Source organism: Calypte anna, chromosome 9 (genome assembly GCF_003957555.1).
Source record: "Calypte anna isolate BGI_N300 chromosome 9, bCalAnn1_v1.p, whole genome shotgun sequence".
In the NCBI taxonomy this organism is placed as follows: Eukaryota; Metazoa; Chordata; class Aves; order Apodiformes; family Trochilidae; genus Calypte; species Calypte anna.
In genome coordinates, this window is record NC_044255.1 from 7,469,436 (window position 1) to 7,495,142 (window position 25,707).

General features: G+C 38.9%; 1 protein-coding gene across 2 annotated transcripts in view; it reads left to right on the forward strand.

Moving 5' to 3' along the window:
• Nucleotides 1-2,012: 2,012 nt before the first annotated feature.
• The window catches only part of PIK3CB (phosphatidylinositol-4,5-bisphosphate 3-kinase catalytic subunit beta), a 72,890-nt gene continuing 49,195 nt past the window's right edge, over nucleotides 2,013-25,707 (forward strand). The window contains exons 1-2 of one of the 2 annotated variants that reach the window (XM_030456364.1): nucleotides 2,013-2,128; nucleotides 20,868-20,987. The gene's annotated coding sequence lies outside the window, so the exon portion shown is untranslated. Of the gene's footprint in view, nucleotides 2,129-2,595; nucleotides 2,850-20,867; nucleotides 20,988-25,707 lie in introns of those variants that run through there. The other variant, XM_030456365.1, reaches the window with a different exon arrangement.

The following is a 25,707-nucleotide window of genomic DNA, read 5'->3' on the forward strand; positions in this document are numbered from 1 at the left end:
CACTTCAAGATACCATTATTCAAATTGAAAAGATGGCAGTGTTTCAAAATAGGTTTTAAACTTTCTGGATTGGAGTTCTCTAGTAAATCACTCACATCACAGTTGATTTATTTCGCAGGTAAAGCCTGCGATGGACCCTGTACAACATAACATTGCAAGATCCAGAGTAAATAGCTCTTTTCTGAAAAACATTATCTAGCCTTTCCAGGCACAAACACATTTGTCATCAGCAAGGCCAACTAGTGAGCCAAAGTTTGAAGGCCAAGACTATCTGGAGTATTTAATGTCAAAAACAGTAGTATTAGAATGGTTTGGAAAGTTACATATCTGGGACTTTTTGCAGTACTGGATTTCATTAATACCTTATTTTTCAAAAATATATTTTAGTAGCAATGGAAACTTTAAACAAAAGAGACAAGTGGGTCTGATCTTCATTGGATAGGATATGATCCATAGACATGATACTGTGTCTATATGGTCTGGATGCTTGCCTGCTTAGCCTGTTACTTTCATTTGAAATCTTTTTTTTTTTTTTTTTTTTTTTTTCCTTCCAGGAAGAAGGGAAGTCAAGTGAAGTTGCTACTGTCCCATGGTATGAAACAGCAGCACTGATGCTCGAGAACATTGCCTGTAGTACTGAAAGTCCTTAAAGGAACTAGTTAGAAGCATGAAGAGAAACTACTGACTGATACAACAGATGGGCTGTGAAGACAACTGACAGACGGCAGGCAAGGTTTCTCATTAACTTCTGCCCTTCCACTGGGATTTGACTAGATGTTGTATCGAAGGCTCACCACTCAGGCAAAAATTCCATTGTCCATCCCATAAATTTCCAGGAAATCTCTATATTGTGGTTGGTTGATTTGTTTGGAACAATCAACTAAACATATTTTAGATGTTTTCTAATCCCAATTGAATTAATTTTTAGTTCTGTGAAAACTGGTAAGTGAAGTTGATGAAGTTAATCCATCCATCTTTATATTTTCAAAACAGGAATAACTGGAAAATGAACAGAGAAAATTAGACAAGGCTAATAATACAGCATAATTATTAGCACAGGGATGTTAAAGTATGCATAATATGACCATATCCTTGTCCACATTCAAAAAGAGTATGCTGTGCCTCGCCCTGTTTTCATCCACGGGAAATAGGAATGTTCCTGCTGATTTCAGTGGGTGGGGTCAGGCAAAAGTAAGTTGTTTCATTACTTGTAGCATTCTAACTCCCTTTTATTTAATTGTTTCTTCTAAGCCTTAGAAAACCACTTATTTCATAGACGTACTGGCTTCAATGCTATTATTCCTAAACAGCTCAAAACAGTCTCTTAAAATGAGGATGTATCGCGGAAATCATTGGCAAAGCAATAGGGTGCTATAATAAGGTCGTCCCGGGTGACTTCCAAAAGCCTCTTAGGGGAAGCTGATCTCTGATGAGTCCTTTACAGCGGGAACACAGGCGACAGCCTCTTTCATCCCTTGAACCGCGGCTGGGGGGTCCAAACGCGGCCGCCAGAGGTGCGCGGCTGTGGCTCTGTGAGGCGCCTGTGATGCTCGTGGCTACGCGTAGGAAAGGCAGGCGAGGGGGGAAACGCAGTTACTGGCAGACAAGCGGGGCTGGGGATGGCGGGGCTGGGGGAGCCCTGCTGCAGCTCGCCTATGGTTCCGCGAGGGGCTCAGCGACCGGGCACTCACAGCGGAGACCTGGTTCGGCTGTCTGGCGCACACCGGGGCGGGCGGCCTGCCCGCTCCCTGTCGGCAGCTCCGCAGCTCCGTGCAGAGGTGCGGCGGGCCCCGGGGGTGTCCGGGGCAAGGCAGAGCAGTAGGGGCCTCTCGCCGCCGCTCCGTGGCCAACTCCGGCCCTCACGGAAGATGGACCCGGGAGCGCTCGGGGGGGGCGGGGCGCCCTGCGCTATTGGCCGCCGCCCGCTGTTTGATACCGAAAGCCGGGGCCGGGTTGGCGGCCCGCACCAGGGGGCGGGACCCGAGGGCGAAGCTATTGCCTAGGTAACCCCCGGCACCCCGCTGTCCCCGCCCGGCAGGCAGTCCTGCGGCCGGTACCGGCGTGAGGGAGCAGCCTCCGCGCTGGCTGGGGGACGGCTCGGAGGACGGCGGCGGACCTACCCGGGCAGGTGCGTGTACGCGGGCGGGGAGTCCCGGGCTGTGCCGCGGAGTGCGTGCCCAGCTTTGAGATGGCCCTGACGGATCGGACCGAATCGGACCGGACCGGTGGGGCACCCGCGGGCAGACAGGTCTGCGTGGCGGCGGGGGGTGCGGCGGGGGTTTCCCCTCATCCGCCACCGCCAGCTCGTTTCGGTCCCTCCCCACCCCGCGGCGCCGAGCTCCGCAGGAAGAGGGCACTTCTCGACTGCTGCCCGTTGCGACACGGTAGTTGCTCAACCGGGCGGGAGGCTCTGCCCTCTCCGTGGCGCGGGGGAAGGTTTCAGCGGCGCCCCGGCCGTTTGTCAGCGGAGGGGCCGGCGCCAGGGGCCCGGGGCGGGAGCCTTTGTGCGCTGCCTGCCCCGCCGCCAAACCGAGTTGCGCAAGAGCGCGCGGCGGTAACGGCCGCCGCAACAAGTGGCTCGCGCGCATCCCGCGCCCCCGGGTCAACGGGCGTTGGGCAACGGTCCGCGCGTGCTGGGGTCTGGCGCGGGCGCTTGGACCCGCGCGCGGGCGGCGTCCCCTCCTCAGGACCCCGTGAGGGAGAGAGGAGGAGGGAGCGGCTCCTCAGCGGCTCCGAGCGGCCCTTGGGGCGGGCTGGGCCGTCCCGAGGTGCCCAGCGCCTTCGCCTTCTCTTCTGCGAGGTGTCGCCGGACAGGATTTGGATTGTGTTCTACCTTTTTGTTTTTAATGGTGAGGGGTTTTGTTATTTGTTTATTTTTTGTTTGTTTGTTTCCTGTTATTTGCTTGTTTGGGGGGTTGTTTATTTTGTTTCTTTGGTTTGGTGTTTTGTTTATTTTGTTTGGGTTTTGTGTTTTGTTTTGTTTTGCAGCTGAGAACGCTTGGTGGTTGCTTTGTGATTTTTAAGAGATGTTTGGGTTATTTGACACTCCTGCCTGTTTTCAGCTACAGTTTCGAAGTACTGTTTTCCTTCTGAACCACAGGGCTCTGTGTGGAAAAGCAGTGTCTGTGTCTTTCCAGTCAGACGGTGATTCCCTGGGCAGGTCAGAGCGGGCAGTACCCGGGGATCATGGCTTCGGCAGTGTGCGGTCATCAATACGCTTTCTTAACAGGCAACTAAACGCTTCCACAGATGAGAACCTGTTTCTTTGTACGGGGGGAATAAATCTTCATTAGTCCCAAAGAGTTCCTGAAAGAGAAACGGAAACCTCTCGTGCCAGAATCGCTGGTTTGTCTAGCTCCAGCCCATGTGTGCTTACAGACTGATGCTGGATACCTTCCAAAATCAAGAAAGCATAGTGGGTTTTTTGCCAGAACTTTCTGCATTTACAGACTTTTCTTGTCACCAGATACATTGACAAGTTTTGTTCATTTAGAATTGACAACTGTAGCCAAAGTAAATCTTACATGCTCTCTCAGTCAATTATGCTGTTATACTGTGGGTATTGAACTTTGTTCAGGCTGAGGGAGTTCTTGAAGCTGGGCATGACTAGAAACCCCAGTAACACGTTATTCATGTTTTCTAGGGCTGTAGTTTAAGACTCAAAGTTACATGACTACATGAAACATGTAGTAGAAATTTGATCAGCCTGTGGTTTGCAGTATTGGCCAGTCACTCGCACAACTGTAGGCCTTCAAAGATGAATTAAAAGGCAAAGCTTTGTAACACACTTGCTTTTAGGAAAATTGCATATAAAGAAATATTGAATATCCAAACACTTTTCAAAGTTATGCAGACTGGTGGAATGCATTAAGGGGGCTGGAGAATCAATCACCAGGTCACTTGGAAACTTTGATCTAGAAGCTTCAGTTCAGACTGATAGTGGTTTTCCAGGCTTCAGAATTTTCATGCTAGAAAGCAGTGCTTTTCACAAGAGTCAGAGAAAGAGAAGGACAATTGAACAAAGGTTCTCTGATAACTGTTTGGGGTTTTTTTCTGTTTTGGGGTTTGTGTTTGTTTTGTGTTTGTTTAAAGGGGAGGACCCTTTAAAAAAAAATAATCAAGTGTATCTGTAATACCAAGTGCATGTTGTTGTGTATTGACTTGGAAACATGCTTGGGTGGGGTTTCAGCCTGAAATTAAATGTTACTTAATTTTTTTTTTAAAGGAACTTCCTCCATGCATGGTCTTAAAATATTTTCTGTCAATATCTATTTAAATATCTGTTTTTCTTGAATAAAAATCACTTCCGTTAAGTCAGGTTTCACTTCCTTGGAATATCTGATGTCATAAAACTGCTAGTTCTCCAATTGTCTGTAGACTTTTGGCAGAACTCCAGATTCTAGTGTAGGAAAGCCTTCGAAAAAAATAAAAATCTGCCTTTGATTCTTGTGATATAGTAAAGATGGAACATATCCTGCCTCTTCTCCCTGATTTACTTGTTCTTTCCCTTTCTTGGAAGTTGAATATTGAGTCAATAAACTTGTAAAATGTTGCACATTGTTTTGAAAGTTTGCTTACATTTGCAACATGCTCTGGTTTTTTGCAAATGTAAAATTTAAAATAAAAAACGGGGAAAATGCTATCTGTCAGAATGACATATGTAGAATGAGGATGCAGGAAAAACAGTGTTATCATTTAGAAGTTGGGTGGAAATGTATGCTGGTGTTTTGACTGTTTAGCTGGAAAGCTGGTGTTGTGTTTCAGTGACCAGAAGCACAGACTTCAAGCAGCTTAAGTGCTTTTTCATAGATCTAGAGATACCCATGGAAGCTTTGCACTTGGTTTGCTAGAAGTTGCCTCTGGGCTGTGGAATGTGGCATTGTATTTAATGCAAAGTCCACAGGGCTTCTTCGGTTTGAGGGGGACATTATGACTTGCTGTTAAATTAGGAAGTTAACCCTTTTTCACAGCTGGTGGTTTCTGCAAGCAGTCCAGGACAGAAAAATCTGAGGTAAGGATCACTGACACAGTTACATAGGAAAACTTGCTTGTTTGGGTTTTAATGTGTGTTTATAATGTGTGTGTACTGATACACCCTGGGAGTATTGACACACATGGTGCTGTGTACCACCTTTCAAATCTCCATTCATTTGCCTCAGAATATGGGAACTTCGTATTGTGGAGGGCTGAAAAAAAATGTAGCACCGATATCTGAGTGCGTTAAACAATTTGTGTTGTGGCAGTGCTGTTAGTTCTCACATCACTCACCCATGTGAAAGTTTTAGTCTTTTTTTTCCATAACTACATGAGAACTAGTGTTAGAAATCATATTGCATTAGAAATTAAGCAGGTTTTTTTTTTTAATTAAGTTTTGGAAATCTCAGTAGTAACTTGTAAACAGGCAGTTTTTCTTTGAGTTAGTCAGGTGTAAACTTATGGTCCAGAATTCACAGTGGGTAACAAAGCAGTGGTTCTGTCAAAAATTACAAATGGGAGGTGCTCAAGGTTAAGGTTACAGATACTTGTGTAATGCCTGAAGGACCAATTAGTTCATGTGCAACATTAACCAGTCCGTTTTACTGTCTGTCAAATCTGCATGGGTAAATCCTTTTATCTCAACATTTGGTGGAAATAAATGCAGGAATGTGGTCTATTTGCATATATTAGAGTTGCAGAGTGAGGCCCTCATGTGCAAATGTTTGTGGATATGTAGCTACCAAAATAATTGAATTTACATGCTGGCTTCAGAAGATTAAAGAAAACAAATAGTGACAGTGATGTGTCAAAAAGGCTTCCTCTGATAAGTAGAATTGTTGCAATTATATACTGTCTCCCAGTGTTTGGTTTTTTTTTTTTGGCAGAGTAGAGGGGTCGACAGACCAGGTAGGTGTACACATTGTTAATTTCTTTTTGTTTTACCAGTTTTAGGTAGCCAAAATTTAATCGCTAGTGTGCTATAGAATAAGGCTTCTTGCAGATTTGGTTGTACACAAACAGAGGACCCAGACTGACCTCGGGTACCATCTTGCTACTTCAATGCTTTCGTTGTTTGCCACAGGGGAGAAAATTGCTCCAGATCTTTTAATTGACTTAAACAGAGTGGGATAAATATTTCGGTTGAATTGAATTGGGAGAAGAGATTTGGTATCTACTTCAAGAGCATTAGAATTCTGAGTACTGTAGTTTTTCTCTTGATGCAAAATGTACTTAATATAAATTGGCTACTCAGCTTACTTATGTTTCTTTCAAAGTGGCTAAACTTTGCATATTTTTGATCAGTAGTGTTGCATTAGATTTTCACTATGAAACTGAATTGTAAAGAGTGCTCTTCTGTTTCCAGAATATCTTTTATTTGCAATTATTCTTATTTTTAGAATAGCTTTGTGAATTCTGCATCAAAATATCTTGAAGGAACTCCATCAGATATTTTGCTTGTGATACTGATATCTGTATGTTGCTATAATGCTGGACAGTTTTAGTTCCCATGATAAGGTGGTAAATCGTCCCCATATTTGTTATTGCTTCGTTTTTTTTTCTTAACAGAAAATTTGAACAAGTTGAGGTACAGTTCCTGGGGACAAGGGGCAGAGTGAGTTGGCCTCATGGGATAGGTCTGCCTCTAAAAAATAAAGTATTTCTAAGACATCTTGAAGAACTGAGAATATTGCACATAAAATAGTTGCATAAATGCACTTCCTCCAGAAACTGTGATGACTGAAAAAAAATATTGGAAGTTACAGTTTTAAATTGTGTACCTGTACATGATGGTATTTTTATTCTTTGCATGAATTTACTTTTAAGAGGGGAGGATACCCCTGTAATTTCTAATGTCCTTTTATGAGACCCAAGTGATGATTATTATATTTTGAAGTTCACTTTCAGGGGCTACCAAAAGTTGAGATGCTTCAGTCTTTTCACAATGTTTTTCTGAGGCTTTTGTTTCCAGATTTCATGTATTCAGAGCAGAAAGCAGAGGCTTTTGCTCATATGTTAATTTGGAACTGATGAACATTTTTTAATGATGTAGAGTCTACTAGGAGCTTGCACCATTTGCTGGCACTTTGGGTCATTCCAGTCCTTCCTTTGTCCCCAAGCACCATATATCCACTGGATTAAAAAAAAAACCCAAAAACTATGAGAATATTTGAAGATGAGTTATATGATGGAAGTTTAGAGTTTGCATCGACTGGCAGGATGTGTGCCATAGCTTGTTTGAGCAGTAGAGGTAGAAAATCAGTTTTGTGGAAGTCATGGGACTGTTTATGTTGAGTTAATGTTAGTATGTTTTTTGTTTTGCCGGCAGTAATATGAAACATTTGTTACTTTTCAGTGTTTTAAAAGTCTTTTGTCTGAATACACAAAAGGAACAGTTAGCAAAGCAATGAAATATTTAAAATATAAGTGTAAGACTAGTCAGTTGTTTATGAAAGCTTTGGTATGGAATATGCAATAGCTGGTGTTCTGTAGGATCAACATGACATTGTAAGAGGCTCAGAGTCCTCCTGTCAAGAGGTTTTGAGACAGTTTTAATGTGGAAAACTTCTGCAGCCACAGAGTACTAAAAGCAGGTAAAAAATCAGAGTAAGTAGATGATGTGGAGAACATTGAAGGAAATCTGTAGAAAATAGAATAGTTGGTAGCATTTGTACCACTTTTTATCTTCTGTGCTTTAGAGATGGACTTTGATATTGGTATTTGTATATTGAATGTTAATAACAGAAGAATATGAAGAATACCTGATTAAAAGAACTGATTACATTTGTGTCACTACAAATAACCCCCCCAAAGGTTATCAGTAGTTAGCCTGTTGTTTCTGTATACACACACAGGAGAGAACCAGGTAAACAAAGGTAAATGTTGCCAGCAGACACTCAAAGCTAAGTACAAAGTTGATGTGATAGAAAGGAGCACATAAAGTGCATTGACCACTGCATTCCCTTCCTGGTTGGCTTCACTCCTCAAATTCCTTCCACTGCTTTTGAAAAAAACTTCCATCCTCATGCTACTTTTTTTCCGCTTCACCCACCTTTCAGTATTTCTGGGTTTTAAATTTTTTTTTTAATAGTCTGCCATTAAATTTACTATTCTTGGCTTATTCCTTCTCCCTAGCTTCCTTATTATTTCCCTCCTGACTCCCAAAGAAATTAAAGACCTGTGTGGTAACCATGTGTGTATTCACTCTAAGTGTCATGTCTTTTTACATTACCTTGCTGGCTCTTGGAGGCATGGTGTTCTTATTGTGTTTCTTACAGTGCTTTTGTGGGGTCCTGTGTGAGGATGTGTAGTTGAAATATTTTCTGCTTTATAAAATATAATAATCTGTAAAATGGAATCTGCAGAACAAATGACTCTCTTGTGACAGCTGTGGGAGGGAAGGAAACCAGTAGTCACAGATGAGGTCCAGGCTAGGAAATGAGTGAACTGCTATGGTAAGGACTCAGCATCCTGAGACTGGAGGTACAACAGGGAGATGTGGGCATGGGTGTGCTAGGAATCACAACACTGGGATGCCTGTTTCTGGATCCTTTGTGTTTCAGTGCTTGACAATGGCTAGCAATGTTGTTTGTTCTCTGCAGGTGTTAGGATGTTGGGTTTTTTTTATTTATTGGTGGTGTTTTTTATTGTTTTGGGTTTTTTTGTTTGGTTGGTTTTTTATTTGCTTGTTCGGTGGGTTGGGGTTCCCTTTGGTGTGTTTTTTTGAGATCCCTTTTGAACAAATAGGTGTTGCTATGAGAAGCAAGGCCTTTGGGATTCTGTGTTGTGTGTGGTGTTTGGAAAACCATGTGAGCTTGGAGTATTTGTATTTCCAGCCTTCAGTGCTAAGTGTCTTCCTTTTGTTTCAGCTGACAACAGAGGAGGACTTCTGAATTTCCTCTCTCTTTCCCTTTTCCACCAAGCATGCAACTCAAGATTCAGTGAAGATATTTAGGAGGATTGTCTTAAGTACGAGGGATCCTTTAGGCAAAGAGGAGTTAGAACTTGGTACACAGACAGCAGTAAATCAAAGGTCTTTTCCAATCAAAAGGTTCTATGTTTCTGTGTAGGCATGAAATGGCCAGATGTCTGTGAGACACAGCAGGGACACATACTAATTTATGGATATCTACAATAACAAAAACCCCAATAATGAGTCCAAACCTTGTAGAAATACTATTTGAAATGTAGCTCTGTAAATATCTGAAAAGAAGTTGGAGCAAGGTGCTGGTTTTTTCCCCAGGTAACAAGGGATGGAAAAGATACAATGGCCTCGTGTTGCATCAGATGGGGGTTAGATTGGAAATTAGAAGAAATAATTTCTTAAGGGTGGTCAGTCACTGGAACAGGCTGCCCAGGGAAATGATTGAGTTGCCATCCCTGAAGGTATTTAAAAGATGTGTAGATGTGATGGTGAGGGGCATGGTTTGGTGGTGGACTTGGCAGCGCTGAGGTATTAGTTGGACTCAATGAAAGATCTGTTCCAACCAAAATGATTCTGTGATTTTATTCTTTCAGTCGTCCTATGCCAGGTTTGAATGGAAGTTTCATGGGAGTCTTGTATGTGCCAAGACACTAGGATTGAACCATCAGGAGGTGAAGAGCACTTGTCTCCATCTGCTGAAGTATTTTGAATTATTTACTCATAGTAATAATTTCAGTGAGAAGGGGTAGATGTATGCATGTGGAGAAGTGCTGTCTTGTTTTCCTTTTCATGGGAGGACCGTGTTTGGGAATCTGAGATAAAAGCTGACTGGAAAGTGAGTAGTAGTTTCTAAACTCTCTTGGGTGAAGAAAAGCATCAGTAGTCTGGCAGAGTGTCAGCAGCAAATGTTAGATTAATTTTTGGCACAAAAATCTTGCTAATGAAAGAAGAGGCTTTCTGTTGTTAATAATAAAAATGAGGAGGGACTGATTATCTGTCCTCAGCAGGCTGATATTGTTCAGCTTCTTTTTAATATCCACAGAAGACAGACACAATGCTTTTGAGTAAAGTCCTTTTGTGGACTCTTTTTATGAAAAAAGAACTTTCTAATACCCTAATATGCATCCATTACAACACTTAACTTCTCTTTAAACAACAACTTTATTATTATAATTATAATTATTATTATTATTACAAAGTGTATATAAACTATTGTAGAATGTCAGGTGCTTAAAAAAAAATACACATTATAATGGTTGTGCTATAAAACTATGTGGGATATGGTGAATCTTCATCCTAGGCCAGTTTTACTTCCCCTGCACCTTGGAAGCACTCTCTTATGTCTGTTACCAGTGGCAGTAACACAAACAAGTAATATTTTTTACTAAAAAGGTTTATTTACACTTGAATCAGGTGATCTCTAGCTATGTGGAAAATGACTAAGCTCAACATAATTAATTTAATTTTATTTTTTAACCTGAGTAATAACAAAAGCATTTTTCTGTACTGAATTACTCCTTTCAGTGTTAGGTGCCATTTTTTAAATACTCCATGTGTTTTTGCCTGATTTTCTAGACTTCAGTTAACACAAATACATAAATATTATTTATTTTTATATGAGTCTGTTTTGATAACTGTGGTGATTTTTATTTCCTTTTGGCACTGTAAATAAATCTCATGTATGAAGAGCTACAATGTTTAAGAATAGCAGAAAAATAATCCCTAAAAAGAATGTTATTTAGCAGGAATTGAATTTTTCATTAGAACCAAAATTTGCAAGAATGTGAAGATGTAACTTTAAAAGTTAGAAGTAACATTAAGGCCACAATCAAGTGTTTTCCTCATCACTTACCATCTGAATTTCTAGTAGTTTGGGCACGATTTGCAGCAATTCTGTATCTTTTGAAACTGAATGCGCATATTGGGTGCTTTCATGATTTCTGCTGCTGCAAATATGCTGGATTAAACCTCACATTATATTCAATTTCTTCTTCACCATAAAATTACAAAAGTCCTCTTTTGTTTCAACTCTTTAAATGAAGAATTCTTTCTGTATTTTTTTTCCTTGACTCCACTTTGTTTAACTTGAAAGCTTCAACATTCATTTACTTGGGTGAGAAAAACTGTGAGTGAAGTACTGGTTTGGGATTTGAAATAATTAGATTGTGTTTCCAAGTGTCACAAGGCTGCTTTTGGTGCTTAGAGAAGTTTGGTTATCATGGTTTTTTTTCCCTCTCTGTGTTGGTGTTGATGCAGTTGCTTTTTCTTTCTTTGTCTTTTCTCTGTTAACTTTTCTTGCATTTTTGTCTGTGAAGATACATAGTATTCACTGGACCTTAGAGTATCTCAGATGCTACTTTGGCATAAACGCAAGTGCCTAATTGAAAAATACTTTGTAGCAGCTATAGTAGTTGAAATGAATAACAAACAGGGTTTATGTGGTTTATATTAGGATAAAGTAAATCTATTTTTAAGTGGCCCCTTTTAAAAAAATCGGTTTAAGTGACCACATATAATTATCCCAGCACAGCCTCACTTTGCTGAATATCTGAAAATACTTCTGTTGAAATAAAATCTCCTCTATTATATTTTTAAAGGATAAATTATTCATAAAAATAAGATGACTGTAGTACAGAAGGTAAAGTATTTTTAAAACACCATGTAAAAAGATTAAGAAGTTAAAATCTTTAGTGTATTGTTGTCATGGGAATAGAAATTTGAATTATTAACTCCCTTCTATTTATAGCTGTTTTCTCTATGTCAATATTCTTGTTCCAGTTAACTTCTAGGCATATTTTATGAGAAGGCAGAGCAGTTCTTGCCTTAGTTTATCACTGCAGCTAATCATCTTAGTGTCCTCATTACTTTCTTTTTGATGTGAATTTCACAACTAATGTCACAGTATTTTTGGATTTATTTGTGCTTTGATAACTTGCCAACTTTCATCCTGCCTAAATACAGGATTTAAAGAGGCATTCAGCACTTGGTGGTTCCTTCTGTCTCCTTATCACTTCTTGCTTTTTAAAAAAATACTGGTATATTGCTGCTTAAAACTGATCTTCTGGGATTATTGTCTCTGAGAATGAGAGGTGCAGGCTCTGTGTGCTGTTCTGATAAAGCTTGAAAGAGCTAGATCTAATATATATCAATTATTATGAACATTTTCCACCTTCTTAATGTCAGAAGTTAGTTTTTCATGTCAATTTGGGTTTGTTTGTCAGGAAAGTAGCATGATGCTTATACTATGGTTTTAACTATTTGTGGAGTAATAAAGTATTTCTACCTATGTAATGGCAGTGGTCTTGAAAACGGTCATTGTGTTGGGTGAGAACCCTTATCTAAGAAGGACTCTTCAGAAATGGCAGTATTTCTGAAACTTTCAGCTCAAGCTTCTACGTTTTGGCTATTAGCAGACCCCTTTAACCTGCACAAAGATTTCTTGGGGTGCAGTGGCAAATGAAATGGTTTTAAATGTCTAATTTTCTGTTGTTCTGTGATGTACTTTTTTCCTGTGATTTACTTGTGAGAAATAAAATAATATTATGGACAGGCTTTGTTTTCTCTTTGGCTTCTAATGGGAGAGACTTTGAAAGGAGTTGAGGCAAATATCTTTTGTCTTTCCTCAAGATTTGTGCCCTGGTAAATCACTCTTTTGTTGTCAAGCATGATTGTGAGAAATTATCATGCTTGAACCATTATTGCTGTGTGAAAACTGCAAAACCTTTGCTTTCGTTTGCAAGAGTCACTTTGTTGATTTGTAGTTTTATGGCGTATTTTAAAGAATATAACTACCAGTGCTGCTGCTCCAGTGCTCTTCTGTGTGCCTAGGTTTATACACGTGGTATATTACTACTGGTACTGTTGTTTGGTGCTCTGGAAAAGAAAGTTGTTCTGATGTAGTGAAGTGGTTGTCAAAAGCAAGTCTGTCCTACTTCGGTCTGGAAAAAGGACCTCATTCTCATTTACCAGAGAGAGCTTTTAGGTGTCCATTGCCAGAAACTGATGTAAATATTGATCTTGTAATTCAGTAGTAGCAGGAGAATAAATACATTTTCCAAAATGGATCTACTGCCTCTTCTCAAACCTTCCACATCTTGCCTGTGCACATGGGATGTCAGAGCATGTATCATTTTCAGTTCAGCCTTTGTCAGGGTCTTCTTTAGTCTTGTGGTTTTTGAGATGTTAGATAGAAAGTTAAGAGGGTTGCATTTTATTCTTTCGATCTTGCTGTTTATGGTTCCTCTCAAGTGTCAACAATTGCTTTGCAATTTGATAATACTGCATATAGAAATAATCTGGTTAGAGCAGGTCTATTCACCAAAGCATCTATGATACTCAGGGTAGTAAGTCCTTCACTTTTGTTACAGATTTGCCAAACAAATTGCTCTCCTTATGGAGGAAGCTTATTCCTCAATAATTTCTGTGCTGCTGTCACACAGAGTCAGAGCTGTCGCTCCTCTCTGCAAGATTCACTGAGGGGAATGCACACAGCAGTGCTCTGAAAAGGGTGCTTAGAGCAAGTTGCAGCTCCAGTACTAATATAGCTTTGTTGCTTCTCAAAATATAGAAATAAATTTCTCACTGCAGTTTTTCCAGGTGCCACAATAAGCTTTTATATCTGCCAGAAATAAGCCTGTTTCAGTAATGAAGAAAGCTGAAAATGCCATAGTCTAAATCACTATGCTGAGCACTACAGCTGATGACAATAGAGGTTTTGCATTTTTTATTTTATTACATCAAGTGTACCATCATTTTAGGTGATACATCTAAAAGTGGTGTGAAACATATAAATTCTATTCATATCTGACAATCTGACTTTTGGATCCAAATTCAAATTAAAGGAAGCATTCTCTTGCTTCTAGCTTGGGAGTTGTCGAAATTTAGGGTTCTTAAACTACATGATATTGAGTTGTCATGCTGAAATGACACCTGATATTTTAACTTTTTTTTTCTCTTCTTCTTCTGAAAAAAAACACCTCAAACTCAAAATACCTATTCAATATCTAGCCAGCTTCCATGAGCAGAGTCTGGTAGCTGCATAGGTGTTGAGTTATTCTTACTGGTTTTGATACATAGGAACTTTAATAAAGTAATTCAATTAGGTGTATTAATATGGAAGGGAATCACAGAATCATGAGAGTTGGAAAGGACCTCTGAGATCATCAAGTCCAACCCTTAATCCATTACCACTGTGGTTACCAGACCATGGCACTGAGTGCCACTTTCAGTCTCTTTAAAAATGTCCAGGGATGGAGAATCCACTACCTCCCTGGACAGCCCATTCCAATGCCTGATCACTCTCTGTAAAGAATTTTTTCCTAATATCTAACCTAAACCACCCCTGGCAGAGCATAAGCCCATGTCCTCTTGTCTTACTGGTAGCTCCTTGGGAGAAGAGATTGACCCCCCCTGGCTCCAGCCTCCTTTCAGGGAGTTGTAGAGAGTGATGAGGTCTCCCCTGAGCCTCCTCTTCTCCAGCCTGAACATCCCCAGCTCCCTCAGCCTCACCTCACAGCACAGCTGGATCCCTTCACAGCCTCCTTGCTCTTCTCTGGATCTGCTCCAACACCTCAGTCTCCTTCCTGAACTGATGGGCCCAAAACTGGACACAGTACTCAAGGTGTGGCCTCACCATGGGAATTATGGGATTTTTTGTGGGTTTGTTTTTTTGTTTTTGTTTTGTTTTGTTTTGTTTTGTGTTGTTTATTTTTTGTTGTTTTGTTTTGGGGGTTTTTTTGTGTGTTTTTCTTTTTTTTTTTTAAGACTTGGTAATGCTAGGAAATATTTCTCGGCTCTTAGAAGATGAAATATTTGAGAGCTACACACTTTTTCTTGTTAAATAATGGGTGTACCAAATGATCAAGAAGGTTATAGAGCTTTTCTGTAAAGAGGTATTAAGGGAGACAGTCTACCAGTATATATTGCATTGGAGCTTTTACTGTATTGAAGAAATAATAGTTAACTAGAGGGATGAAACAAACTTGCTAGAAATATAGATATTAATACAAATTATTACATTAGAACATGGAATGTAATTGTTTAATTTTATATTAGAAAATTTAGTTTCAAGATCTCTTCCAGACACATTCTGTATTATAAGCCGTGCACTGATTGCCATTGTACTGCCAAACTTAAATTCATACATAAGGACTAGAAGGAAGAGGGATGTGCTAAAGCTGTCATCTCAGTGTTTCATAGGAAGTGTAAGAATTAAACCAAAAGCCTAAATGTGTATTCAGGCTTGTTATTAGTTTTCTGTTCAATCTTGCCTGTTTTCCTCAGACCCCCTCCCCCAGGTTTGTTCTTGAGCACCTAATACAAGCAGGAGGGTGGGTGGCCTTGGTTACTTCAGACTTCTCATCTTGCTTCCACGTTTCCCTAATCATTCTCTCCCTTTCTTTTGTGTAACACAGTTGAGGTTCTTGGAGGGTTTCCTTATGTACATTCTGGGATATAACATGCAGTTTCTTCGATAACACCCTGAGTTTTTAGCACTAGAGTGAGGCAATAGAAGTCTCACTACATGAAAGAAGTAGTTGAGAGCAAGAGCAACTTAGAATGCAATGTTTCATTATTCAAGACCTTACTAGATTTGCTTTTGAGTGGTGTGTATAGCTGAAGGTAAACTGCCTTTGTTCAATGCTTATATTTTTCTTTCCTTCTTTACCACAAGAAATATTCTTAGTAATTACTTTTAAGCTCAGATTGTATTTACTATATAGATGATGTGTTGAAATACTGATGATATTTATCATGTGATAATGTTTGGAATCAAACAGCAAGTTGGATCACTGCAGTGTGTCTTTGAAGTGCACTTAGCTAATCATGACTGTGTTAGTTCATAATCTCTTGAAATCTGTGCTTTGGAGTTTGCTTTAGTTGTAAAGAACAAAGCTTTTAAGTTGGTATCTAGAGTAAAGTGGGAAGTAGCTTCACAGAATGGCTCACTAACAATTAAGGAAAAATTAATCGCTTAGTCTTGCTATTAAATTCTACTGATGTGTTCTTATTTAATATAAAATGAAATACATGGCAAAAAACAGAATTTAGGAACTAGATAGAAGTCAATTTGCATAACTACACCACACTAGGCATTCAAAAAATGTAAATGGGAAGTGAAACATCAGCATGTGAAAGTAGTGAAGAGAACAGACTAGAGAGAAGGCATAACAAGAAACAGAAATTGTAAATAAGTTATGTTTCAAGTAACTAAATAATTGTGAATAGATCTTTGCAGAACCCAGATTACGACTCAGTGGTTTATTTCTGTGTTTAAAATGCAAATAAATACTAATTTAGTAACATTTGGGTGGAACTAGTAGAATTTTTTCCTGTATTTTTACATCTATGACACACACTGGTGAATAGAAAATGTATCAACAATAAAGGCTGTGTTCAAATATCCAGAATTCTGAGAAAATGCCAAGTCAGGGGAAAGCTCTGCACCTTCAGGCTTTTGGAGTTTAACCAGCCAGAGGGAACTCATGGGGAAGGACTTCATAAGCTTCAGATAAGCTTTTGTTGTTACTGCTTACTATCTCTTTTTAGTTTTCAGAAAGGTGGATTTTTGCATTATGACTGCCAAGTATGCACAGTGGTTGCAGACCAGTTGATTTGCTGTTCATTAACTCTTGCAGACATCCCTGCAGATGTTACAAGGGCTTGTACAAGGTGGTGGATTTGTTTGCACCTGCCTAAACTACTTATTGGTGGTTATGTTAGCTCAGCTTCAAGCATGCTCTGCGTGCATGCACAGATATGAATAGATTTCTTGGAAGAGCTGCTCTGTGACCACAGCGTCTCATTCTTCTCTTCTGTAAGTAAGATTTAGCGAACCAGATTTAGAAAAGCCGCAGCACTGGCCTGGTGGTGTAAGTGATCTGTGAGTTCTGGCAGAAGGTGGAGGAACTTAGATCTTCTCATTAATGAGTCTGTTCAGTCTAGATTATTCAATTCTTTGTCACCAGCTCTGGAGCTACTGAATCAATTGGATAATCACTTGTGATCTGATCTGATCTGGGCTAAAACTGGAAATGAGCTGGAAAAGTGTTACTTGACTGCGTGTTTATGAATCACTATAAAGCAAATGTATGCATTTGTTAGTGCATCATCTGAAATATAAAAACTGCTGTTTTTATAAAATGGTTACTAGCAGCAGAGAACTTTGTGGTTTTTCAGCTGTAGAACATCCTCAGCTCTAGTACACTCTCCAGTCCAGAATCTGTCCAAGGAGGTTTTGGTGTTCTGCTGTTGTTATAAATTACCAGTGCTGTCAGTGAGCCCTCTCTACTACTGAGAACTTTTGCAGGGTTTCCCACTTACAGAGACTTTGCTAATCTTGATTTCAGCACACTGCTCTCAAATCAGTGAGTGATTGGCTGCCTAACATGATGAGAGAGGAGAAATGTGCCACCATTCTTTTGTTAAGCTTCATTAACAGAGATGTGTTCCCCTTCTGCTTTGCCCAGAGGCGTTTCTTTGGAAGGTGGTGGAGCAGGAAAAAAGCAAGGGTTGAATAGTTCCTGTAAAATGAAAATAAATTGGTTTGTTTAGGTTTTTTTTGTGTATCCTAAATCATGCAGGTGATGACTTCCCATCTGGAGGTATCTGTTCTTTTCTCCTTTAGCTGAAGGTCCTTTGTTTGCCACTGCCAATAAGAACCCTAAAAGTCTTTTGCTCTTTCACTGACTTTATCATAAGGAAAAAACACTGTAATTTGTCTCACAGCTTCAATCATGTTGAGTTCTATACTACAGTGAGTAGGATTACTGAGTTCCTTAACCATGAGGACCATCGGGATGTACCAGTGTGAAAAAGGGATTCCTCTCCCCCAAATATAAATTCAAATTACAGTAACTGACACCCTCTTAGAAATCTCCATTTTTCAAAATAAAATTGAAAATGCACAAGATCTTGTTAGTACTGTCTTAGAGTTGTAAACTGAAAGGAATTCAGCAGCATTTGTAACCAAGCAAAAAAAAAAAAAATCTAACTTATTGTAGTGTATTAGTATGTGATAGTATGAATATAGATTTCTTTTCAACAAGCCTGTTTGAAGGGTGATTTTGCAAAGGTGAGCCATAGTTTGGTTGAGCCTGGCTCTCTGGGTAGAGTGAACATGGCTGCATTACAGGGTGATTCATAGCTGTTGAGTACAGAGCTCCTGCTCTGAATTACTCACTGGAGAAATGTAATTATGGTATCAAGTTCCTCTTAATGAAGACATGTGACTGTATTTAGCTTCAAATCATGTTTCTAACTGTTATCCATTTAACTTAAAACAATGACAATGACCCACGCCTTTTAGTTATTCATGGAAATGCTTTGTGGTCTTTTATGTTCATCTTACAGAAAAAGAGAGGCTGTAAACTGACTTGCAGTTCTGACATAGATCTTATTTTGTAACTCATTTGGCTTTGAGCTTGGTATTCTGCAGTTTCTGTCTCTGCTGGTTTTTTAAATTTTATTTTCTGTGGGTATTTTTACATGATGAGAGCTAGTAGCTATATGCCTGTTTTGGTTTGGTTTAAAAGAATTTGTATGAGAGAGGTGGGCATATAGAGCAATTGTGTTTTGCATTTTAAAGGGGTACATTTCAGAAAAATGTAGGGCTTTCTTTTTAAAATTTTGTTATTGTCTTTTTGGTCAACCACGAAACACCTGTGAAAGAAGAACAGGAAGAACACTGCTGTGTAGCAGTGTGCTGTCCCTTGTCAGTCAGATATTTTGTCTCTTTAAGAGCCACCCATAAAAGATAAAAAATGGTCTGTGTCATTGATGAGACTGTGGGTACTGCATAACTAGTGTGATGCTTTTGTGCAGGTCTTCTGTTTGGATCAGCCTGCAACACTATACAATATATAGAAATCTTTTTTTCCAACTCAGGCTTTAACTTGTATTTTCAACGTTTGCACTAAGATATGCAATATGTGGAAGTGGAAAGTCTTTGTGATTTAGCCAAATGTGCATTATGGCAAGAAGTTTTTTCTCAGTTACAAATCTTCAGCTTGGGTTGTAAAGGCTTAGTTGCTGATAGTGAAAGTTCTTCAGTTTTGTACCTGTTAATTTTGAAACATAGGACTGAGAAAGGATGAAAAAGAGTGTTGCTTTATATTTCTCAGTATTTTTTCTTTTCATTTGAAGATACTTGAGGTATTTACTGATGGTGAATCCTCTTCTTGTCTCAGACTTGGTGAAGTGGTGAATTTCTTCATTGCTGAGTGGATGCTTACAGCATCTAGTTCAGCCTGATGTTGACTTTTCAGATCTTCTGTACTATTGAGAGCATGAAATGCATGAAACTGCTTGGAGCTAGCTGAAGATGTGAATCAAAAGCTATTCAAATGTGCTTGTGGTATGTTTATGTATCGTTGTCCAAAACATAGGTTAGTGCTCTTGGCACTGGTCTTGATGCCCTCTGTTCTGCTGGGCTGGAGAATGAGAAGAGTTGGTTAGCTGGAAAAAAAAAAGTTGCATGTTGTCATCCTCTAATGAAGAATTTGTTTCTAATGCTTGAATGTATTTGTGGTTACACAGTTGGTCTGTATACATCAGAAATGTTTGAAGATCTGGAGGTCTAGCTGTTCTCCTCGCTATCCTCAGCTAACTGATACAGAGGAGCAGCTGGGATCCTGTTGCCTGTGTTGCATCAGGATTGTAGTGGAGATGCAAGCTGCTCTGAGAACAGAGGGGGAAAAGGACAGGGAAGTGCAGGCAAGCAAGCAGAAATCTAGCAAGCATGAGACTGTGGAGAATACAGGAATTGTGTCAGGAGCCATTCACAATGTGCTGTCTTGTTAAATGTGTGCAATTTATGTATATGGGATTTTGTGCCTTACTTCAGATCAGAGGCCAGTGCATTGACCTCTGTGCTAACAGGCTCTTCTTTCTCACCAAATTCTGAATGAGGCACAAGAAGCGTTATGTATCCTTGTCTGGCCAGTACCTGAGAGATTAATGTAGTGCCGGAGGCTGATTCTAAGATGGGAATTCCATTCCAGGTCACAGTTTGTACTGTGTGGTGTGAAGAGCCAGGAAAGACTGAGGTAGAAGAAGACTCAGAGCAGAATCTGCAGGACTAATATGACTGCTTTCTCCATTGGCACTTGAGCTATTTCACAAAGCCTCCATTTATGAGCTGATGAGTAACTATATTTCCCTCAAAGCCTCTGAAGTTGCTTCATGATGTGCTACATGCTGATCCCTAGAGTGGTTCTGCTCTGCATGGGATGGAGGCAATGACAGCTCTGGTTCCTGCTCACTGTGCTGCATTCAGTTCCTATAAGCACAATGTGGACAGTTCAGTGTGGTTTAGAAAAACAATTGTTTGTAGGAGGAGTGTAGTTGCATGCCTTGTGCTTTGTGGCTTGGCCTACAAACCTGTTGATTATATCAGTGGAAATGGATAGTGCTGCTTTGTTTTCAAGGGGGGGTTTAAATTTTTTTTATTTCACTTGGTCTGCAAAGTAGAGCTAAATGGAGATGATGCCTGGACTCTGTGGAGGTATTTTGTGCTGTACCTCTGCAAAATGTTGGTATGAGACTTACTGAACCTTTCTCCTGCCGTTTCACAAGTTGAAAGATGAATAAAAGGATGGGTTTACTTGTGTCATCAACTCAAACTTTCCACAACAGAACTGGTGATGACATTACATTATTCTTAAAAAAAAAAAAAAAAAAAAAAAAAAAAGACAACAAATATCAGCTTAAAGCCAAGCATAAGAGAGAAGATGTGGTTAGGAGAGTGAAGACAACTGTATTTCCTGTTCTTTTGTCTTTGATTACAATGGACATGGTTAATTTAATTGTTAGATTGTGTAATGTGAATATGATACTGTAGCATTTGAAAAGAATGAAAGCATGGTTAATTAGATATTTCTCCACAAAAAGTTTATGGAGCTGTTAAACCAACTATAAATTTTTGATTTTCTTATTTGGTTAATTGTTATGTGGTGTTATGTTTTTTTAGGTCACCTTTAGGTCATCTTGAGGAATCTTCCAAGAAAACAGGACTAGTAGTAAGAAAATGATGTTTAATAAAAGTATCTTCACAACACAGTCAGACTGAAACAGGAACAAGTTCTCTGGAGTAAGTACTACAGTTTTGTTTCATTTTATATTTTTGCATGTAAAGTCTTTTGCATGGTTATTAGGTAATTATTGAATTTAAATTTGTTCCAGTTGCATTAAAAAAAAAAATCAGTGACTCCATACTCATTTCAGCTGATCAGCTTGTAATGGAACACTATGCTGAGCTTTTATTGAAGCATCTCCCATCTTGGAAGCAATTATATCTTGGGAAATTTAAACGAGCTTCAAATTTTTCTTTGCTCCTGTGTATTCTGAGTATGGTTTTGAGCAAGAAGAAGCCTCGTATAGATGTAATTACATATAACCCCTGATTTACTGGCAAAATTAAAGCCCTCCATGTAATTTGAAAATATGATTGGTTTTCTGGCTGTAACTTTTCTTCCCTGGCACTTCCTGTGTGGCTGCTATTTTTGTTGTCAGTATGGTAATATTGCTTTGTATAAAAGTTCTGTCATCCATCAAATTAAGTCTTGAATTTATGTATTTCAGATATGTCTTTTCTTTACTGTATCTAGTTAATGTCTAGCTTTTGTGTTTTCTAAGCCAAGATGTGTGTGCTTCATAAGAAGCTTAGCTACTGAATTCAGGGACTGTGGACTGCCCTTTTGGTACTAGATACCTAAACATTTATGTCCTGATACAGTATAATTCGTAATTTCTGTGTGCTTTACTAGTTTGAGATAAGAAAAATAATTTTCTAGGTTTGCATGAGATTGTAAAATGTCTTAAAATATTGTTGTAGAGGTTAGAAACTAGTAAAAAATCTGCATAATTTTCTGTCTGACGCAGATATTACTCATACTTTCTAAATGCAATTTGTAGAAGTCACTGGAAATACACTTCAATGCATAGTTAGGAATGAAAAATATCTGAAAGGGGCTGGGGAGTGGTTTTACTTTACAAGTATATTTTGGCATATTGCTTTATTGCCAAGAGGAAATGACTTTTTTTAGCTGCTTCTTTAAAAAGGGATGTGTACATTATGTCATATTTTGGGTTGAAAAATGTCTGTGAAAACTAGTCAAACAAGCTCAACTTTTCTATTTGGTGTTTTTTTCCAGTGGGTTTTTAACTGGCAGACTAAAACATTTGGATTGATAGTTCTTGTTTTGGGGTTTGTTTTTTTTTTGTTTGTTACTTTGGTGTTTTTTGTTTTGTTTTTTGTTTTTAAAGGCAGGAAATAATTATAAAATTTCAATGAAACATAGATTTAAAGAGGTTGATGAGTGCATTGGGTTAATTTCTTTAAGTACTTGAACCAAATGCTACACTTTGAAGTCAGCACATGTAAATTTGTATCAGTTCCTGACCCAGGCCATATGTCAACCAATGGATGAACATACCATGAAAGGTTCTTGTAGCACCTGACACTTCAGTTCAGATCTCTGAGGTTTTCAGAAACTGTGTTGTCTGAAGGTTTTTGACTTCTACTCACTTAGTAGACAACACAGTAGAAATAAAGGTACCCATCACAATGTCCAAATAAAATGATACCTATTACACACTTGTTAAAATAAGTTAATTTTTGATTAAAGGAATCAAGTTACCAAAACAGATGAGAAACTAAGTTGAAATTGAGCTCTCAAAAAAAAGAGAGGAAAAATGTCTACTAGAGAAAGCTTTAGCCATTTAAAATTGTTGTATATAGGCTTATACTAGGCACAAGACTTGCTTATGTGTTTAATACCCAGCCAACTTGTGTTCCTGCCACCCCACCCACCCTTGGTTGTTTTTTGTTTGTTTTTTCTTAAAGGGATTTAAGAATTTGAATGGTATAATGTGAAGTTGATTCTAATTTCTTTTTGGCAGAGATGTTTTTGACCCCTGTTTTTTTTGTTTTTGTTTTTGTTTTTTTCTTGTTTTGATTTTGACATTTATGTGTGCTTGTACAGATTTCAATCATCACAAAGTATTTTGCGATTGGAGTTCTTCAATAAAGTACTAAAAAGATTTTTAAAAGGCAGAGTAGTGTATATATTCACAGGTAAAAAGGCAGGTGAAGTTCTCATCAAGTCTTAAAAGCAAAGTGCCCTTGCGAAGACTGAGCAGGCACTGGGCTGCCTCTGCAGGACTGCAGCCAGATGGTCCTGGGAAATGGTGATTCCTCTGGTGCACCCAGAACCACTCCCACCAGTTCTGGGCCATCAATGACATGAGAGGTGCTCAGACAGTGGAGAGAATCCAGCACAGGGCTGCTGTTGAACTGACCAGAGGGCTGCAGCATGAGGCAGGGGATGTGCATGACTTTAGTTTGGAGAAGACAGAAGTTCTTTACTAGAATTTTCCACCGTATGAAGGAGAATTATAAAACCAAGGCAGCCAGATGTCTGAGAGATGGAGACAAAGATATGATGCAAGTGACAAATGCATAAGCAGCAATAAAAGAATTTCCAGTTCAACATAAGGAGAAAAAAACACTGTGAGGGTTGAATAAGCACAGAAGCAGGTTGCTCATGGAACTTCAGAGCTTCCATCTGTGGAGACTTTCAAAATTAACTCTCAAGTGTGAGTCCTCTCCCAAGTACTTGGGAGTGCAAGTTCCCAAGCAATGTGATTTAACTTTGGGACTGAAAATAATCTTGCGACTAGGTTAGTCCCAAAGGTCCCTTCCAATCGAAATTAGTCTGAGATTCTTAGATAATCTTAATTTTTTTTTCCTTATGGTCAATGGTGAGGACTACTTTTGGCTTTATTACCATTAAGTTCAAACAAATGCCATTTTGTATGCCATTTTTAGGAATATTCTTTACTATCAAATGACATAATATTTCAAGTTATAATTATAAAATGTTGTGAAAAAGATGCATACAATACATGTAAATATTTGCAATAGGCTTGAACTGTTGGATTTCTTTAAATTCTTGTTCAGCATTGAACAGTCCTGTTCATATAACAAATGGCTGTGGATGACCACTTCTGAATCTGTATAGTGGGTGACATGGAAGTTGGTGTTGGAAGCAAACCAACTACAAAATTCCAGACCAGACTGCTGAATGGAAGAAACTTAGGTAATCAGGAAGAATGTCTAGTCTGGTGAAGCATGCAATTTATATGTTTTTCCTTAGAGGGCATCTTTCCAACTTGTAGTATCCGTGGTATCTCTGTTCATGAGCCTGAAGCATGGTCTGCTTATGCAGTAGCTCTGTGTTTCAGTCTGTGTGCCCTGCTTTTTAGCAGAAAATTTCATTCCTAATTAATTTCACACTGGTTTTAATTATTTCACATTTCAAACTCTCTTTTTAGAAGCATACACTTTGTCTTCTAGAGAATAAAACTTTCTTAGAGGTTTTGATTAAAATATCAGAAATAATTGCAAAGTGAATCTTTCAGTCCCTGTGTGAAAATGTACCTATATATAGGAAAACCTCAATTTCTGGTGTTAACTTTTTTATAGTAGGAAGTCATCTAGCTCATAATTGTATGTAACGTTGTAATAACTGAAAGGAACAGCTGGCTGCTGGTGGAATTTGACAGTCCAAGTCCATTTTTACAATTCAAAAGGAGAGGAAATATTAATTTATATAGTTACATATCTTGTAAGTGGATCTTCATTCTTCCTTTTGCCCATGTTTACAGTGGAACAAGTAATGACTCCAAGTGCTAGAACAGGCAAGAGCAAAACTAATACTGGTTGAATATTTCCTTATTTTTCTTTTTTGTTTTACTATGGACAATTCTTACACAATTCTTCTATAGCAAATGAGAGGACAAAGACCCTAGAGTTTACTTGGCACAATAAATCAGTAGAAGCACAACTGCACTTTATTAATGTGTCTATTCAGATTCACAACAGACACATTACATAGTCTTTTGACTAATAACTTGGGCTGATGTAATGACAGACCTCTAGGCTGTAGTTTTACCTACATTTTTTAGAAATGAACTTTAAAGTGGCAAGGCAGCCCTGGTGCTGGAAGGAAGTGTCACTCTTCCTCCACCACTCATTGTAGGAAACTGTCTGCCTCACCTGTGTTAAAATGGCATCTTTATTCTGGGCTACAGTTTTTCTGGGCTAAGGTTCAGTTCTTTCTCCTGCTTTCCCTTTCAGTCTGACACTCCAGTCATCTTTCTTACCTTGTGCCAGCTTCATTCACCTCGTATATTAAGCTTGAGTATTATTTTTTTAAGTATGTGTGTGAGCATCCTACCATTTAAATGTTTAGTAGAATCTTTCTAATATTAGAACTAAATATATCTTAACATTTTATGCTAATCTTCCCCTAGTACATATAATATCTACAATGATCTGGATTATCAAGATGGAATTGTCTAAATTGTCAACTAACTAGATCTAATCTTCTCCCAAACTTCGAGTCTTATTTTATCATCCTGGAGCATGTTATACAAAATGAATTGGTACTCATGTCAGGTCCCACTCTTCTTGCTGCTAATTAGAACTTACTAAAATACCTAAGAGAGCTGTTTACAAATTTTTCTGAAGGTGAAGGTACCAAATATACTCTTGCAGCCCAGCTGACATAAAATCCTGTAGGATTTAACTGTGCCTTTTGCTTCATTTGAGCTTTTCTCTTTGTCTTTGTGAATCAGTTGGTAAAGGTGTAGAATTAACTCTTACTACACATCAGTGCTTTTACTAATCTTCTGTTTTCTTCCATTCCTTTATTTCCTCCCATGCCTTGACCATGCAGAACTGGATTTCACTGAGCTAAATAGTGCTTTCTTTTTAGTGGCCAAAGCTTCAGTGTGATCCAGTGATC